This window comes from Ursus americanus, chromosome 19 (assembly GCF_024610735.1).
Source record: "Ursus americanus isolate L20-20 chromosome 19, mUrsAme1.1.p, whole genome shotgun sequence".
NCBI classification, from domain to species: Eukaryota; Metazoa; Chordata; class Mammalia; order Carnivora; family Ursidae; genus Ursus; species Ursus americanus.
The window spans coordinates 47476926-47493396 of NC_142145.1; the positions used below are offsets into that span (position 1 = coordinate 47476926).

A 16471-nucleotide genomic window follows, 5' to 3' on the forward strand; every position below is an offset into this window, starting at 1 on the left:
GAGCTTCTGTTCACCTTAATCATCCTGGCTCAGGAAAATTTGCTATCATTTCCCATTGATTAGTATCATAATTCTGTAATGAACAATAATTTTTTTTAACATCAGACTCATACAAGGTTTTGTGCTAGGCATTTAAATCTATAAATTATGCTTCGAAAGGGAAGGAAAAAGGGCCCTAAATAATGACTGCCTTTACCCCCCATTGCTGGATGGCCTTTTTTAGCTTGGTAATTTATTACAGCACAGTCTGATTGTATTTATTGTAATAATGAAGGTAACTAGCATCGCACAATTCAAAATGTTTTTTTTAATAAATATTTTTCCATGACTTTTTTTCGGGCAGATTTATGTTCCATGTAGAGTTCTATAATTAACCTTTATTGAAGATGATCAGAAGTTTAAATGGTAGTTTGAAATCCACTCCAGTAAAATTGTTATCGTAGGTAATTCACTTAAGGACTATGTTACCCCTTCAGCAGCCCAGATTTTTCTGTGCATCTTTTTCTTGGCACAGTGAAAGTTCTTTGGCTTTATTTCTGCATAAGTTCTGTATTACAGCTGTGTCATACTACTGTAGTTACTTTTGGCAGATGGATAATTCTGTTAACTCGACCATCCTTTTTTCTTTTTTGAGGGGGTTATACCTTATGCTTAACTGAATTATAGTATATCTGAAGAAAGCAAGATTTATGTCCTCTGCTTTCTTCAGCTTACTTTAAACATTTATGGCTGCATATGTGAGATTCACAGAGATGAAAACTCAATGTAAATAAAAGTGGGGTATTAATATAAAGTATTACTTTAAAGAAGTGGTTCTCAGACTTTTTGGTTAGGATCCCTTTACACTCTTAAAGATGTAGGACTCCAAGTAGCTTTTGTTTATATGGTTTAAATCTATTGGTAATTATTGTCTTCTAAGTTAATTTAAATATATTAATTCATTTAAAAATAGCTAATAAACTATGTTTTTTAAAGATTTTATTTATTTATTTGACAGAGACAGCCAGCGAGAGAGGGAACACAGGCAGGGGGAGTGGGAGAGGAAGAAGCAGGCTCATAGCGGAAGAGCCTGATGTGGGGCCCCATCCCATAACGCCAGGATCACGCCCTGAGCCGAAGGCAGACGCTTAACCGCTGTGCCACCCAGGTGCCCCCAAAAATAGCTAATAAACTATTTTTTATGAGAAAAACAACTATTTTCCAAAACAAAAAAAATTTAATGAAAGAATGGCAACTGTTTTACATTTCTGTAAATCTCTTTAATATTTGGCCTGATAGAAGATAGCTGGATTTTTCTGTCAGTTTTTACATTCAGTTATATGTTGTTCTGGTTGAAGTATATGAAGAAAATTCAGCTTCACATATATGTTGGGAGGAGTATTTTAATAATCTTTTCAGATAATTGTGATATTCTTCTTTGATTCTACAACAAAACTCAACAAGTGGTAATTTCTCAAAGGTTAGTTGCAATGTGGAATCTGAAATTACCTCTATATACTTTCTGTACAGTGTTAAAATTCATTGGTCTGTTTTGCATTTTGATCTTTTGTTCCAGAATGATTTGATCTAATGAACCCCCTGAAAGGATCTCTGGAATCCCCACAGTCCCCATATCACACCTTGAGAACTATTGCCTTAATGTAAATAATTCAATAGTTTAGAATTAATGTAGTTACTGAAGCTGAAAGGGATAATGATAATACGGAAATGAAGTTGTCAAGTAGTTAAGTGAAACCAGGAGAAGCTAAGGTAAATATTTTCTTTTTTTATGCTTTTTATAAAAATATTTATCAGTAATATTAATTCTTATAACTAATGATTTGTGCACTTATGATGTGCCAGGAGCTCTTCTAAGGACCTTTTCTTTTTTTTTTTTAAGATTTGTTTGAGAGAGAGCACAAGCAGAGGGGGAGGGGCATAGGGAGCAGGAGAAGCAGAGCGAGAGAGGGAGAAGCAGACTCCCCCCTGAGCAGGAAACCCAATACGGGGCTCCATCCCAGGACCCTGGGATCATGACCTGAGCTGAAGACGGATGTTTAACTGACTGACTCATCCAGGCGCCCCTTCTAAGGACTCTATATTAGGAAGTGTTTCTTTTGTATCATCTTTAGTGATGATTAAGAGAAAGGCAAATATAATTTATTTTTTTCCCCTACAGATAGTACAGTCTTTCTGATATGTTATTTATAATGCAGATATAGTTCCATTTTATTTTATTTTATTTTATTTTTTAAAGATTTTATTTATTCGACAGAGATAGAGACAGCCAGCGAGAGAGGGAACACAAGCAGGGGGAGCGGGAGAGGAAGAAGCAGGCTCATAGCAGAGGAGCCTGATGTGGGGCTCGATCCCATAACGCCGTGATCACGCCTTGAGCTGAAAGCAGACGCTTAACCGCTGTGCCACCCAGGCGCCCCACCATTTTATTTTATTTTATTTTAGTTTAGTTTTTTAAGTAAGCTCCAGGTCCCAACATGGGGCTTGAAGTTAACCACCTGGAGATCAAGAGTTGCATGCTCTCCTGACTTAGCCAGACAGGCGCTATCTATCTATTTTTTTTTAAATTAATTAATTTCAAGTAAGCTCCAGGTCCCAATGTGGGGCTTGAAAATCACCACCCTGAGAGGTCAAGAGTCACAGTATAGTTCCATTTTAGAGGATATATAGTATTTAAATAGCTTTTCTGTGAGGTTTTTGAGGGTAGGGAATATGCCTAGCCTCAGCATCTGTCAGTGTGTAAAAAAGATAGTCTTAGAACATTCAGCTCAGAAAATTAAGTTACTGAATAAAACAAATACTAGGAAATTTGAAAAGATAATCTTGTTAACATGGAAATTTGAAATTTATTAATTAATTTATTTTAAAGATTTATTTGTCAGAGAGAGAGAGAAAGTGCGTGCGGGCATAAACAGGGGCACCGGCAGGCAGAGAGAGAAGCAGGCTTCTCCCTGAGCAAGGAGTCCAACCTGGGACTCCATTCTAGGACCCTGGGATCATGACCTGAGCAGAAGTCAGATGCCTAACTAACTGAGCCACCCAGGCACCCTAAGTGAGACTTTTTTCAAGAACAAAAATAGATAATTTTCAGAAGACAAATTTAGGCTTATTTTAAAAGTTGGGTGCATATTAAAATCTTTTTTTCATATTCACTTTTCAGTAACTGCTTTATGGAGATATACCCTACCCTTAATAGAGTTCAGTAGTTTTTAGTATATTAACAGAATTATGCAACCATTAGCAACATCTAACTTTAGAGATTTTATTTATTTATTTGAGAGAGAGAGAGTGCATGAGAATGAGCATGGAGCATGAGCTGGAGTTGGGGGTCGTGGGGGGAGGGAGAGGGAGAAGCAGACTCCCGCTGAGCAGGGAGCCTGGGATCATGACCTGAGCTGAAGGCAGATGCTTAACCAGCTGAGCCACCCAGGTGCCCGTCCAATGTCTAATTTTAGAATATTTTTATCACCCCAAGAAGAAGCCCCATGCCTATACTAGTATGTCACTCCTCATTTCATTTTCTTCCTAGCCTCTTGCTACCACCAATCTATCTGTTACTATAGATTTGTCTGTTCTGGAAATTTCATATAAATTGAATCATACAACATGTGGCCTTTCGCGACTAGCTTCTTTTACTTAGCATAATGTTTTTAAGGTTAATCCATGTAGCTTGTATGAATACTTCATTCTTGTCTGTGGCTAAATAACAATCAATTACATGCATATACCACGTTTTGTTTATCCATTTATCAGTTGATGGACATTTAGATTGTGTTCACTTTTTGACTATTACAAATAACGCTGCTATGAATATTTATGTACAAGTTATGGTGTAGATGTATTCAGATTCACTTTCGAGCTTTATAAGATATTTTACATAGATATAAACAGTATATTTTTTATTTCATAGTGGATAGGTATGTTCATTTTTGATGTGAAAGATGCAAACATTGTGTAAACATACAAGTAAAATGTAAAAGTATTCCTTCATTCTTTGTGTGCTTTTTCATCTCTATCTTTCCCACTGTTTATGTTTTAATATGTTTTTAGTGTGTTTTCTCTGTGTTAGCACAGTTGCATATGACACATTCATCTATCTCTTTTTTGAAAAATTATATTTATGCAGTTTGTATACCTTTTATTTCTAATGATTATCAAAATTCTTTTTTTTTGTTTTTTAAAGATTTTGTTTATTTGAAGGAGAGAGAGAGAGCATGAGCAGGGTGAGGGAGAGGAGCAGAGGGAGAGAGAGAAGCAAACCTCCTGCTGAGTGGGGAGTCTGACTTGGGGCTTGATCCCAGGACCCAAGATCACGACCTGAGCTGTAGGCAGGTGCTTAACCGACTAAGGACCCAGATTATCAGAATTCTGTGTTGGCATTTTATTTTTCCTTTTTTTGGCATTTGGGCTGTTTTGGGTATTTTTGTAATGTAAATGCTGCTTTTTCATCATTGCTGTCATTATATAGATTGTCTTTTTTTTTTTTGGCTTTGTTTTCCTGATGTGGGTGGATGGTGGTGTAATAAATTGTGGAGGATGAACATAGTAGAATGACAGTTGTGTTCAAGGTGCTTTTAAGAAATCAGGATAGAGATGTCCAGTAGTCTGTTGGGTATCTGAGTAGCACTAGGGGTGGAGATTTTCTTGGGGATATGAATTTGTATCTTAAGAGCTTACAGGTAGTAATTGGAAGTATGTGTATAGAAGAAATTATCTATTGAGTGTCTTTTATGATGAGAGGATAATACCTTGGGGAATGTTAATTTATAAGAGGTTGGTAGAGGAAGAGAATTTTAAAAATTAAAGTTGTCCGTGCCTGGCCTTTTTTTTTTTTTTTTTTGGTAAGTTCTGCGCCCAGTGTAGGGCTTGAACTCACGATCCCAAGATCAAGAGTTGTATTCTCTACCGATTGAGCCAGCCAAGGCATCCCCTCCTTTTTTAAAGTATACTCTAACCCCAACATGGGACTCAGACTTATGACTCCAAGATCAAGAGTCCTATGCTCTACCGACTGAGCCAGCCAGGTGCCACCATGTCTAGCTTTTTTAGAGTTTGAACTAATGTTGAATTTTACTGAATCACTGTTACCAGTCTATTGAGGAAATTACAGCAGTTTTACGATTTGTTTTTCTATCAAGATGACTAATTCTAAGGGGCGCCTCGGTGGCTCAGTCGTTAAGCGTCTGCCTTCAGCTCAGGGCGTGATCCCAGCGTTTTGGGATGGAGCCCCGCATCAGGCTCCTCCTCTGGGAGCCTGCTTCTTCCTCTCCCACTCCCCCTGCTTGTGTTCCCTCTCTCGCTGGCTGTCTCTCCCTCTCAAATGAATAAATAAAATCTTAAAAAAAAAAAAAAGATGACTAATTCTGAAAATAATTTTTACAGTGGTATTTCCGCTTTTTAGGATAAATGTTACTTGTTGATAGTGGCTGTCTTGTTGCTAAAATTATTGATTGGGGCGTATAGTCTTTTTTTTTTTTAGTTTTGTTGTTACTAAAGTTTTGATCCCCAACCATATATGCCACTTAAAATGAGTTGATGAGCATGTTACCCACATGTTCTGGAGCCATTTGTGTAATAGCTAAAGCTTTAAATGTTTGGAAAAATTTGTTAGGGGGAGTACCTTGTGTTATTATTTTGTGTGTTTTCTGTTGCATTCTCTGTTAATGGTCTATTGTTGCTTCAGTTGTGACATTTTTTATCTTTTTGGTTAGCGGTTATTAGTTTAAACTTTGTTACTTAAAATGTTTTTTAATCTGTAAGTATTTTTGGGTGTTTTATAATGTGAGAAATACTTGGATTACCTTAAATCGTGGGTGAATGAATTGGCAGAATACACAGAGAAATAAGAAAGAGAAGACTCCATTTATAGAGCCAAATTTTGTGGAAGAACAGAACAGGAATCACCAAACACTAAGCCTTACAGAAACTTGAACATAGTGCAGGACTCAGAAGGTTGATGAGAATAGTGCAGCTCCAGCCTTTGGCTTACATAGCAGACACTACTGCTAGAGGAATTAAAACAAGGTAAGCCAAATGCTCAAATAGGGGTGATTTTTCCTCTCAGTGGCCATTTGTTATTGTCTGAAGAATATTTGATTTTTAGAATTGAGGGTGGAATTGAAAGGTGTACTGAGTTGGATTCTACGGTAAATCTTTTGGTGGAGTTAACTGCACTTTGAGATGGCTAGAAGCTTCCAGTGATGTTTGAGATACCAAGAACACATTGGGTAAAATAGTCCTAAGGTTGTTTTATTTTATGAAGTGTTTTTCTGGTGAGGGGTTACATTGATGTGATAGTTATTTTTATTTGGTTGATGCCCTCTATTAATAGAATTCTTAAAATTCAGTCAATCATCTGTATTTTATCAGTTTTACTTGGTAGTGGTAGACCATTTGGCTATGCTCATGTTCTGTTAAAAATGCCAGTTTGCTTTAATTTAAGCTTTTCATATTCTTTTTGTATATGAAGTGTGTGTGGTGCATGTGTGTGTATACTACTTTTGGTAGCAAAACAAATTTTTGTATTATTGTGGGTAACTTGTCTTTTACTGCATTCTGGAACAAAAAAATGTATCAGTTCTTTGAAGGCAGAGCTGTTCCCTTTGTCTGGGACACTTTTTAGCCTCAGGTGGGAATATGCTTAATGCATCCAAGAAATAATAGCAAGGGAGCCAACTAACTAGAGCAGAGTGAGTAGGGACAAAACTAGGAAGTAGTAGTTAACATTGAGCCTTTGCTTTTAACTCTGATTGAGATGAGAAGTCACTGAAGGGTTTTGAGCAGAGAAATAACAGAGCCTGATTTAAATTTTAAAAGATCACTGTAGCTGTTGTGTGGAGATGCTGAAGCCAGGAGGAAGTAGGGAGGGAGGAACAAGGCTAAAGGCAGAGTTAGGAATTCAGAAGCTGTTGACAAAAATCCAGGTGAGGGGTAAAATGGTGACTTGGACCTGGGTGGTAATGGTAGAGATTCTAGGTGGTCAGATTTTGGATGTGTTTTGAAGATAGACAGGATTTACTGATGATGAATTGATTATATAAGTTTAAGGAAAGAATTGGGGATGATTCCAAAGTTTTATTTTTAGACACTTAAGGTTGAACTTGCCATTTACTGAGATGAGGAAAATCCTTTGGAAGCTTTAGGTTTAGGAGGCAAGATTAGGAGTTCAGATGTTAAAGTTTCAGATGTTTAGTAGCCCAGTAAAAATCTCTCTCTGGGTAGTATTCCTATTTAATTTTTTTGTACTTAAATTATATTCTCTTGCATTTCTAGACTTAAAAAAATCTGTTCTGATCTCTTTGACTTATTGAGTCAGTTGGGATAAATAATTTTCAGAACTTTAATTTTGGTGAGATTTTAAAATAGATTGTACACTCTAAATTAAAAAAAAAACCTTTATATGTCAATAAAGCAGACCTATTGAATGCCAGGATACATTGGTAGAAATGCAGTAAATTGGAGAATTTTCTCAAAATTTTCAAAGTAAATCTTGTGTGTTTTTAAAGCCAAACTGCACTAAAAGCCTTATAGTGACAAATATCATTCCACCCCTAACCTTTCCCCATCTCCTAGTACCTTTCTCCAGAAGCTATCACTTTTTTTTTTTTTTTTTTTTAGATTTTGTTTATTTATTTGACAGAGAGAGAGACAGCCAGAGAGAGAGGGAACACAAGCAGGGGGAGTGGGAGAGGAAGAAGCAGGCTCCCAGCGGAGGAGCCTGATGCGGGGTTCGATCCCAGAACGCCGGGATCACGCCCTGAGCTGAAGGCAGACACTTAACGACTGAGCCACCCAGGCGCCCCAGAAGCTACACTTTTATTCTTCTAGCTGTTACTCTTAGTATCTAGCTCCATATTTTTAGTAGTATGCAATAGCTGCTGTATTTAGTAATACGCAGTAACGGCTAAAAATTTAGCTCTCTTACTTTCTTCCCTATATCCACTTAAGAGAGTTCTGTTTCAGTTATTGGTTAAGCCACTAGTGAGTGGTGCTATAATTATGTAAATATTGTTTACTGCTGAGCTAAGTATTCTTCTGTAACTGTGTTCCCCTCCCCTTTTTATTGCCTAGAGTTAATAATTGCCTTTCTTTTCTTTTTTTGAGATTTTATTTATTTATTTGAGAGAGAGTGAGCACCAGTAGGGGGAAGGACAGAGGCAGAGGGAGAAGCAGGGACAGACTCCCCACTGAGCAGGGAGACAGATGAGGGGCTGACGCCTGGCTTGATTCCAGGACCCTGGGATCATGACCTGAACCAAAGGCAGACGTTCGACCGACTGAGCCACCCAGGTGTCCCTACCTTGCTTTTCTTTTGCCTAATTTTTTAAGATGCTAGGGCAATTTGTCTCCCAAATGTCATATGCCTGGCAGTAATATTTTTCATTCTCAAAATGAAGTCCAGTCGCTTTTCTTTGTACATCCCCACTAGCCTCAAGGTTCGTTTTGGGATTTGTCAGCCATCTGTTTCATTACAGATTCGTTGCTCTTTTGGCCCGTTCTCCAAAGTGTTTGTGCAGTTGATACTGCCACCAGCAGCACTTTAGCCCACATTCTTACCAACACTTTGTCTTCTCTAACTTTAAAATTTTAGCCATTGTGGTGGTTGTCCATTGCCCTATTGGATTTCTTTCTCCTCCTCCTTGTTCTATTTTTTTTTTTGTCTTGTCTTTTTTTTTTTTCTTCAGTTGGCCATTTCATTGATTTGTAGGATTTTAAAAAATATAATCTTTGCATACTAATCCTTTGTAAGTTCTGTTTCATCTTTCACATTTTGTGTCTATAATCAAGCTATTTGGCATTGACTTTAGTATATGGTATGAAGTAGGGATCCATTTTTACTTTTTTCCCCTCTATTTGTTCCTGCACTGTTTCTTTTAAAAATCTATTTTCCCAGCTTTGTGCTATTTATCATAAACCAGTTGACCAGGCATTCTGCTTTGTGTCATTGGTCTGTTCCATTGTTCTATTTGTCTGTCTTTGAATCAGTATAACACAATACTATGGCTTTATTGATTTTATTAATTGTTGATGTCTGGTATGGTAAGTTCACCTATCTAATGGTTTTTTTTTACAGTATATTTCTTATGCCATGTAGAATAGATTTTCTTAATTTCCAAATGTGGGTATTTTCTATTTAGAGTTTTGGGATTATTCATGTCTAGCAGATTGCATTGTGATCAGAAAACCTGTATGGTATCATTTTTTAGATGTTTGTGGAGATTTGCTTTAGGTCCTATATTTGGGGTCATTTTTGTAAGTGTTCACTATGTGTTGAAAAGAATGTGTTTTGCCGTTTTTGGGAAAATACTGTATGCGTATCCATTAAGTCAACTTTAAAATTGTCTTGTTTAGATATTCTGTATAATTAGTGGGGGTTGTTTTGTTTTTTTGTCTGCTTGTTTTATCAGTTGCTGAGAAGAGTGTGTCCAAGTGTCTCAGTTATGATTTTGGATTTCTCCATTTTTCGTTGTATTTGTCAATTACGGGACTACATATGTTAATTTGAGAATTGTACATTTATTTAATTATCTTAAAATATTTTATTTATTTGAGAAAGAAAGTGAGTGAGAGAGAGAGAGAACAAGTCGGGAGGTGGGGGGAGGGGGGAGAGGGAGAGGGAGAAGCAGACCTCCTGCTGAGCAGGGGGCTTGATGGGGGGGGGTCTCTATCCCAGGACCCTGGGATCATGACCTAAGCCGAAGGCAGATGCTTAACCAACTGAGCCACCCATGCGCCCTGAGAATTACATATTTCTAGTTTATGTATTTCTAGTTTATGTTCTTAGATGTGTGCAGTTTGAAATTGTTAATGGCTTCCTGTTAAATTGAACCCTTTATCATTATGTTCTTTAATATTGCCTTTTGTCTTAAAGTTGCTTTGGTATTAATGTAGATATACAGACTTTACTTCGGTTTAATATTTGTATTCTCTATTTGTCCTTTATGCCTTTCTTCATTTTTATGCTCTAAGTACATCTCATAATCTTGGTTTATCTGGAGCATTTGATCCATGGACATGTATGTGATTTCTGATATATTTGGGGTTAAATTTCTGTTTTTATTTTGTGCTATTTGTTGTATGTTTTTCTCTGTCATTAAAATCTTACTGGTTTTGGGGGGTAATGTCAATTCAGTCATACTTTTCACCTGCGACTTAAAATATTAGCTACCACCTTTGCCTTTCATATATGGTAAAGGAGGAGGGGGGAAAGAAACAACATAAAACAGCTGCTATCTGTGAGCCTCTCTTCTGCAAGTGGTCAGGAAGCCTGAATTAATAATAGTTACCAATTGAGTCACGGTGTTGTACATCTGAAGTTAATATAACATTGTATGTTAACTATAATAAGAAAAATTTTAAAAATACAAATAAAAAAATAATAGTGGTCACCTTTGTTACTTACCTATTTCATTTGGTGTATGCCAACACTGGACTGGATGAGTTGTTCTCACTTTAGTTGGGGATATTCATTCTGTGGGATCTGAGATCTTTGCAGTCCTAACTTTGTTGTTCTTTGACCAAGGTATTAGATAAGAGAGTTCTAAGAGGTGCCCCAGTGATTCTCTTGGGTTCCAGAAGTAGTCCTCCTTGTTCTCCACGTATCAGTTAGACATGACTGCTGCCTTTGCCTTTTGGTGTATTGGTATGAGGACCCCCAAGTGAACAGTGCTCAGTCTTGGCATCCAGTTTTCAGAACCATGATGGTGTTTGCAGATTTGCCCAGGAGTATGAATTAGGGTGTAGCCGAGCCAAGTGATCGGAGTAGATTCAGTCTTACAATCCTGCCTCCTTAGCCATTTGGATTTCTTCAGTATACCTGGGAATGTGGGCATTTCTGCCTCGTTGACTAGGCCATTATTGAGTCTAAGTTTCACTTAATCAATTTGACAGACTATTTAGTTCAGCTTCCATGTGCTCAAGAGCAGGAGTTGGTAAATTTACTTTGTCACTTAGGCCAACTTTGGCTCCACTCCCCCATCCCCAAAATGGTTTAACATATTTTTAAGGGTTGTAAAAAAATAAAAAAACAATCTCAGTTTGGACTAAACCACATTTCAAGTGCTTAATAGCTACACATGGCTAATTGATAGTCATATTGGACAGTCCAGTCTAGATTACTCTTTCTCAAACTGTGCTCTTCAGAATAGCTTCAGAGACTACTGTCCTAGTGGGCAGATGTTGACTAAGGTATGTGAGCTTGGTGGGGAGTGAATAGCGACAGCAACTTCTCGTCCTCCCTTCTCCTTGTTCCCATACCCCTTCTTTCTAATGGTTTTATATTTTTTAGGTAATTTTCCAAGACTAAAATATTTAGAAAATTATTGTCTATGAGTAGGTTTAGTGTTGAATTTTCCTTATAGGTTTTGAGGCAACTGTTCTTGAGGCATTTTGCAGTTTTCAGATGCCAGTAGATAATGGGCTCGCCAACTCTAAGATATCATGGCTTTTTTTGTGGTCAAATCCATCATGTGTAAATTGACAAGTAGTTACTATTTGATAACTGGGGTCCAAAAATGATTTGAAACTTAAAGAGGAGGACATATGTTACATAAACATACTTGCTATGTAACTAATCCTGTATTTAGAGGTATAATAAACATTTGTGTATTGTATAAAGTGCTTGTTGGGAGCCTAAAAAAGAAGACACTCTTCCTCAGTGGAGGAAACGACTTTTTTCCCTGAATACATAATATTACATACCTGGTGTGATTTGTTCTGTTGTGTTTTGTTTTAAATTATTTTTTTATTGGGGGGGGCGCCTGGCTGGCTCAGTCAGTAGAGCATACAATCCTGATCTCAGGGTTGTGAGTTCACCACATTGGCAGTAGAGCTTAGTTTAAAGAAAAAAAAAAGTAAGACTTAAAAAAAAAAAAGTAAATTATTTTTATGTGCTGTACTTAATGTGAAAATACTTGCACTTGTTAGGTATTGCTTTTGTTGTTTTGTGAAGAGAAAAGCTTATTATTTATTAGTAATTTATATTTAAAAGCCAATCAAGGCCATATCGTATTTAATATTCATAATTTCTAAGAAAAAGATCTCCATCCCTGTAAGCATTAAAAATATATATATATTTTTACAAAATGGCTTTTTTGAAGTATATTTTACATTTAATATCATGCACAGATTAAGATTGTAAAATTTGATAAGTTTGGGCATATAAAGACTTGTGAAGCTACCACTCCAAATCAAGATAAAGGACATTTCCATCATCCTTATAAGGTACCTTGGAACCTGTTCAAGTATGTTCCTGACTCCACTTTGGGTAATTACTGTTGTGTTTTCTGTCATTATCGGTGAGTTTGCCTGTTCTGGAACTTCATGTAAGTGGGATTATGCAGTGTGTACTATTCTGTGTTTGACTTCTTCTCTTAACATAATGGTTTTTAATTTGTTCCATGTTGTTGCATAAACAACATGCTTATGTGTCCCCCCCCCCATGAGTGTTCCATTGCATGCAAATGCCACAGTTTATTTTTATATACCTAATAATTGATGCAGAGAGTCACATCAATATCTTGGCTATTATGTGTAAAATTAATAGAAACATTTTTTTTTTAAAGATTTCATTTATTTATTTGACAGAGATAGAGACAGCCAGCGAGAGAGGGAACACACGCAGGGGGAGTGGGAGAGGAAGAAGCAGGCTCACAGCAGAGGAGCCTGATGTGGGGGCTCGATCCCACAATGCCGGGATCACGCCCTGAGCCGAAGGCAGATGCTCAACCGCTGTGCCACCCAGGCGCCCCTAATAGAAACATTTTTGTATAGATCTTTTTGTGGTCACATGTTTTTATTTTGGGGGTAAATAATTAGGACTGGAATTTGAGTCAGAGGGTAGGTAAAATTTAACTTTATAAGAAAGTACCAAACTTCCAAAGTGTTTATTCCATTTCATCCTACCAGCGGCATTCTTGGAGTTCTACACTGTTCCGCAGCCTCACAAATACTGGATTTTGTCAGTCTTTTTAATTTTAGCCATTTTAGTGGGCTTGTAGTAGTGTCTCATTGTAGTTTTGATAGGTATTTTCCTGATGGCTCATGTTGAACACTATTTTAGATCTTTATTGGCCATTTGTAAATTATCTTTTGTGAGGTGTATGGTCAATTCTTTTGCTGTCTAATGTGGCTGTATACTTTTTGTTCCATTGATTTGCCTTTTTTCAAATATAATGCTCTTTAATTACTATAGCTTCCATCTTTGTCATTTTCTTTGAAGATTGGTTTTGTTATCTAAGATCCTTTCTATTTCCACATAAATTTTAGTATCATCATATTGATTTCTTCCAAAAACTCTATTGGGATGTATATTTGGAAATATTAAATTTGTAGGTCAGTTTGAGGAGGTTGGATAGTTTGAGAATACTGAGTTTTCTAAATGTGGTATATTTCTCCATTTAGGACTTATTTAATTTCTCTTTGTAATGTTTCATGGTTTTCAGTGTAGAAATATTTTTTCGTCTTTTAACCTTATTTAAGTATTTACTGTTTCTGATGTTCTTATAATTTGTGTTTTTAAAAGTTTTTCCAATTTTGTTTTGCTAGAATATAGAAATGTAATGATATTATTTATTGGCTTTTGTTCTGTGACCTTGCTAAATTCATGTATTTACTCTAATAGGTTTTTAAATAGATCCTTAGTGTTTTCCACTTGAATAATCATGTCAACAGATTTTTCCTTCTTGTTTTTCAGTCTTTGGGCTTTTCGTTTCTCTTTCTTGCTTTATTGCATTAGCTAGGACGACCTCAAGTACAATATTGAATAAAAGTGGTAAGAGAGGACATCTTTGCCTTCTTTCTGAACTTAGGAGAAAGCAGTATTTTACTATTGTAATGTAAGCTACACGTTTTCTTGTTAAAAGCTTTTTATGAGATTGAGGGATTTTATTATTAGGGTCAAGATAAATCAAGTTCTAACTTTGATTTTATTCTAGGACCCTTAAATTTGCTAATTTCTGTTTGTCCTTAACCTTTTGATTAGGGAACATTTTAATCTGTTCATAAATAGATGGATGCTACTGCCCCTGTTAATTTAACTTTCTGTGTTTTGAGGCCTGTAGCAGAAATGATCATGATCCATTGAATACTAGGTACAAATCCAAGACAGTGGCTGTAAGTGGAGGACAATCACATTTTTTTTCCTCCTGTGAAAATTCCACTTCTTCCAAGTGCATCTTACACTTTGTGTTGCATAGGTATAATGTATTGCCTGCTCTGTGTTCTGAAATGAAAAGTGACAGAATTGAAGAAAATATCTGTAAGTGATGCATTTGCTGAGAGCCTAATATCCAGATAAGAACTATTACGACTCAATAATAAAAAGAAAAACGACCCATTTTAAAAAAGGAGGAAAGGATATGAGTGTATATTTCTGCAGAGAAGAAATACAAATGGCCAATAAGCTTATGAAAAAAGATGCTCACCTAATTAGCTATTAGGAAAATACGAATCAGAAGTATAATGAGATACCACTTTACACCCAAAAGGATGACAAAAATTTAAAAGATAGTAAAAAATGCTGACAGGGATGTGGAGAAGTTGGAACCCTCATACATGGCTGGTGGAAATGTAAAATGATACAGCTGGTTTGGAAAACAGTCCCTCCAAAGTTAAATATCATATGGTCCAGCAGTCATACTATTTTGTATATAACCAAGAGACTGGAAACCTGTGTTCACACAGAACTCATTAGGGTTGTTCGTAGCATTATTTGTGATAGCCACAAAGTAGGAACAATTTCAAACATCCATGAACTGATGAATAGTTAGAACAAATGTGACATGTTCGTACAGTGGAATACTATTCAGCCATAAAAATCACAGGGCATTAATGATACATGCCATGTTATTTGAGTCTTGAAAACATTATGTTAAGTGAAAGAAGCTAGTCACAAGAGGGCATATGTTGTATGATTCCATTTATGTGCAACATCCAGAATAGTCAAATCCATAGAAACAGAAGGTAGATTCGTAGTTGCCAGGGGCTGGAGGGGGAGGGGAATAGGGAATGACTTTTAATGAGCATGTTTTTTTGTTTTGGGGGGATTTTTTTTGAGGTCATGAAAATATTCTGGAATTAGATACTGGCAGTTGTTACACAACTCTGAATATACTAAAACCCACTAAATTGTATACTATAAAGAGGTGAATTTTATGGTAAGGAATTATATCTCAATCATAAAATTTTTTTTGATGTTTTAAAAATTTATTTCAGAGGTGGGAAGGGCAGAAGGAGAGGGAGAAAGAATCTAAAGCAGACTTCCCTGCTGAGTGTGGAGCCCAACTCGGAGCTTGATCCCACAACCCTGAGATCATGACGTGAGCCGAAATAAGAGTTGGACCCTCAACTGACTGAGCTTCCCAGGTGCCTATTAAAGTATATTGGGTGATGTACAATCTAAATATTTTTTTTCCTTCCTTTGTAAAATTTTTTTTATAATCATGGGGTGCCTGGATGGCTCAGTCAGTTAAGCTTCTGCTTTTGTGTAATGCTAGATTAGTGATGGTTTAGCGTGAGGGGCAGACTAGAATTGAAGTGGTCCTTAGCACACCTTGAACAGGTGATTGACAAATACTGTTGAGTTGTATATCAGTTTATCTCTTTTATAAGGTAGGTTCCAACTACCAAATGTATTAAAATACTTAGAAATTGGAAGGAGTAGATAGAAGAATATTCATCATTTTAAAAAATTATAATCACTAGTGCTAAAGTACTAAAGGAATATGAATGAGGTTTTTTTTTTTTTCTTTTCTTTCTTTTTTTTTTTTTTTGTTATATTTCTGGGGCTTAATCTTTGGTAAGTTTAGAGCTTCTCAGAAAATAAAAATTAATTGCAATATGTATTAGCTATTGCTGTATAAGAAATTGTCCTAGAACTCAGTGGCTTAAAACAGCAGTTAATTATCGATCATACATCTGCAGAGCAGCTGTGGGTTAGGTGACTTAGGTTAGGCTTGGTTGAGCAGTTGTGGGTGTGGGTGGGCTTTATTTCTTTCTCACTGTGGGTTGGGCTTGGCACCTCATTTGGGGTTTGGCTCAGTTCTCTTTATGTTTATTCTGGGGTCTAGGCTGAAGGGCTGCTGCCTTCATCTGCCTGGTGAAGCTTTTCTCATGGTGATGGCAGAGGTACAAGAGGGCAAGCCCAGCTGCTCAAAGACATTTCAAACCTCTGCATCATTTCTGCTAATATACCATTGGCTAGAGCAAGTTAGATGGCTAAGGTTATGGGGGCAGGGAAGTATACTCTGCCCACCATGAGGCCAAAGGAAGGCTTATGGCCAAGCTTAGCATCAGTTGGGAAGGGAAATATACTCCCTTCTGTGGAGTGGAGGTTTGGAGGTGGTGATTATATTTGAAGAAAAACCTAATCTATTATATGGTGTAAAAATGAGATACGTGATGCTTTACATTGTTATTTAGACAGTTGTTTAACTTAGTCTAGCTTAGTCTTAAGTTGTTTTAATATATGAGCTAG

The 16471-nt window shown here is 36.6% G+C and overlaps 1 protein-coding gene across 9 annotated transcripts in view; it reads left to right on the plus strand.

Moving 5' to 3' along the window:
- ESCO1 (establishment of sister chromatid cohesion N-acetyltransferase 1) overlaps positions 1–16471 on the plus strand; it is a 71909-nt gene that overhangs the window by 1755 nt on the left and 53683 nt on the right. The window contains exon 2 of one of the 9 annotated variants that reach the window (XM_045781927.2): positions 15211–15360. The exons of the other annotated variants lie outside the window; for them this stretch is intronic. The gene's annotated coding sequence lies outside the window, so the exon portion shown is untranslated. The remainder of the gene's footprint in view (positions 1–15210; positions 15361–16471) is intronic. 9 annotated transcript variants of the gene reach the window in all.